Raw genomic sequence first — 3,074 nt, forward strand, 5'->3', positions numbered from 1 at the left:
ATATATATATATATATAAGAATGAACATTTATTCTTCTTTGAGAAGATTCCTTAAATAAATTTTTCGAAACGAGTACACCCGTATAAATATTAAGCTTAAAAAAGGAAATCTTAGTTTTACAACTTAATGAAAATAGTTAAGTGTGCACTGGAGAAAAGTACAGTTTTAGTTTTTACTTTTATAGAAATAATTATATAATAAAAGCACTAATTTGACTGTTAAAATGTAAAAATCATTATAAAATTTTATTACAAATGGTAAATATTTGAAGATTTCTGTGTTAAAAAAGTTTAGCCCTTTGACGTAGAGTTTTTATTAAACATAGTTTTCGTATTTTTTTCAATGTTTCGTATATAGTAACGTCAAGACAAGTGGAAAATATTACATTTAGCATTTATATAATATATGTTTATGAAATACAGCACGAAATAACGGCAACTTTTTCAGCGTTAAATAAAAAATCTTTCAAACATGGCTCCCTTCCAGATGATAACTTTTCAATTCTGCTCTTATTTGTTATTTTAGAACATTTGTTAGAGAGACGGTTATTCATCATTGAAATAATTTTAATTTCCTAAATTAGTTATTAATAAATTTTTGAATATAAATGAAAAAAAAATTCAAACTAATTTTTTGGAATATTATATTTTAGTACAAATTTAATTACAATAATTTAACAGATTTTTCAGTAACTATTAGACTGTTTTTTCATAATTAAAAAATACCAAAATATATATTTGCTTATAAGTAAAGCTTCAGAAAAAATATATAAAAGGGAGTCCCATGTCTTATCTGGGTCAAAGGGTAAAGCTTCAAAAACTTGCTTTCGTTTAACAATTTTTATTAAATAAAATTTATTGAAAACCAGAATTTGATTTTTTTTCAAAGTCTAAATATACTGCTCAAATGTATTTTTAAAATAAATTCTAAATTTTGTCCTATAATTGCAGTGAAAACATGTAATTTTAAAACTAAAACATGCTATACAACTATTTTTTATCAAGAATTCTTGAAGTATGTATGTAAAAATGTTAAAGAGAAGTAGATTGAAGTAGCATATAGTAATGATGCAGCAAAAAATTACCTTGTTAATAGTTAAGAAAAAAATCTAAACGTGCTTTTATTAGGTAATAAAATATTTAATTTTTTTATTTAATAATTCATATATCAAATAACATGTGAATATTTCAGTGATTCTGAGCAGTGATGAAAATAGGATTCGTGACTTACTATAATTAAAGTTATTTACAAATAAATGTCAGTCATAAAGTCAAAAGTCATAAATTAAAGTAGTCATAGTAGTTGCTTTGATAATCATAATAGTTAGCAAATTTCCATAGTTTTCATTACGTAAAAGTTTTAGTTAGTTTAATTTCGGCTTAGCGACATTTTAGCTTAGTTAAGTTAAAACATTTTATGGTGATAAATTTAATAAAACGAGATAAATATTTGAATAACAAAGTAAATGTTTGCAACATTGATGAAATGATCCATTATTTTATATTTATAAAACTAAAAATAGTGGAATTAAGTTTTGCTTACCTGTTAAAGGAAAGTGTTCTTTTATGTCTCAAATGTTATTGTATAAATACAACATAATCAACAGACTTTTACTTGTTAGTTCATTTAATTTTTACGTCAAAATCAATGAGATATAAGTTTTCACGTTAATTGCATTGTGTCTTTAAACTCTAGTAAAGCGCAACAGGTGTTTCTCATGGAGTGTTCCAAATCAAATTATTAAAAGGCAAGAAATATCTCCCAAGCAATGTTTCTTGTAAAAGTTTTTCTTGTATTTGGACAAAAATACTGTTATTCGATAGTTTCAAGAATAAGATTCCTTTCTTTCAGTTTTTGGATTTTGTACTTATAAATATATCACTTTAAAAAATTCAGTTTTAGTTCGGTAAGTATTTTCTTGGATTTGTTATGTGATTTATAGCTTTCCAATTTAGAAAATGGTAGCAGACGGTGCTGGCACAAGGAAACTTTAAACCACTTGTGGTATATTAGAAATTACTACAAAAGTTTATAATTAAAGCTTGCAACAACGATTCAATATTTTCCACGTAAAAAAACGCTTTGTTCAAACAATAAGTAAATTTAAGAACAAAAAAGTACACTAAATATTGCGGCAGACGATAATATAGATAATGAAGAAATACAAGAGAACTTCCAAAATTGTCTGTTCCAGATATGTGGGAAAAGATACAGGAAGTTTATGGTTTTGTGAGTCAGACGATATGGAAGCAACTAACTCCTTTGAATTCGCGTCATCGTCTGCGCGCTTTTCGCGACGATACCCTAACTCTCCCGGGATGGAAGCGCAAGCGCAACAGGATTCTCCACCCCTTTTTCTGTCTATTTTGTTCTAAAGAGCATCTGCGCGAACTTTCTTTTTAAGAGCGAATGCCAGACATATTTTTACTTTTTTAAGTGATATTGTTATATCATTTTTCACAGTGTTTTTATAAATAAAAGAATCGTTGCATTTCACATAATTTCAAAGATAACTATCTTTGTTTCTAAATGTTTACAGGTTTAATGAAAAACTTTGAGACACTTTTTAAAACGAGTTTTAGATAAAAATTTATAAAATTTTTTATTTGAATTGGAAACTATCTGAAAAATTTTAACGATATTTTTCGTAAATACTTCTAATATAGCTATTTCAAAATGAAAACAATCTAGCGCATTATCACACACATTCTGTATTCTGGACTTAATATCCACCGACAACTATCTGTTCCCAAATTAAATGTTATATAATGACTGAAATCAATTCTTCGTCTGGGGTAAAAAAAGAATCTGATCAATAAGAAAGAACTAAACGAAATCGTGCACATTACTGAAAGTTACATACCAATGCAATTAATAAAGCTGATTTTTTTCTTCTTTTATTATTTGTTGCTTTTATGAAGGCTTCATGTTATGTTAAGAAGGTTTTATAAGAAAGAGAAAAATACGATTTTTTAAAATCATCCCATTAAAATAAACCCTAACTGAATTCAGTGTCTATTAGAATATTGCACAGTTGCTTGATGGCATAATAGTCAATATATATATATATATA

At 26.1% G+C, this 3,074-nt stretch overlaps 1 protein-coding gene across 1 annotated transcript in view; it reads right to left on the minus strand.

Moving 5' to 3' along the window:
• Window positions 1–2,338, minus strand: part of LOC107450830 (Sex peptide receptor) — a 157,846-nt gene extending 155,508 nt beyond the window's left edge. Inside the window, exon 1 of the mRNA XM_016066740.3 lies at window positions 1,544–2,338. The gene's annotated coding sequence lies outside the window, so the exon portion shown is untranslated. The remainder of the gene's footprint in view (window positions 1–1,543) is intronic.
• Between the last annotated feature and the right edge of the window lie 736 nt (window positions 2,339–3,074).

The sequence above is a fragment of the Parasteatoda tepidariorum genome, chromosome 5 (assembly GCF_043381705.1).
Source record: "Parasteatoda tepidariorum isolate YZ-2023 chromosome 5, CAS_Ptep_4.0, whole genome shotgun sequence".
Classification (NCBI taxonomy): Eukaryota; Metazoa; Arthropoda; class Arachnida; order Araneae; family Theridiidae; genus Parasteatoda; species Parasteatoda tepidariorum.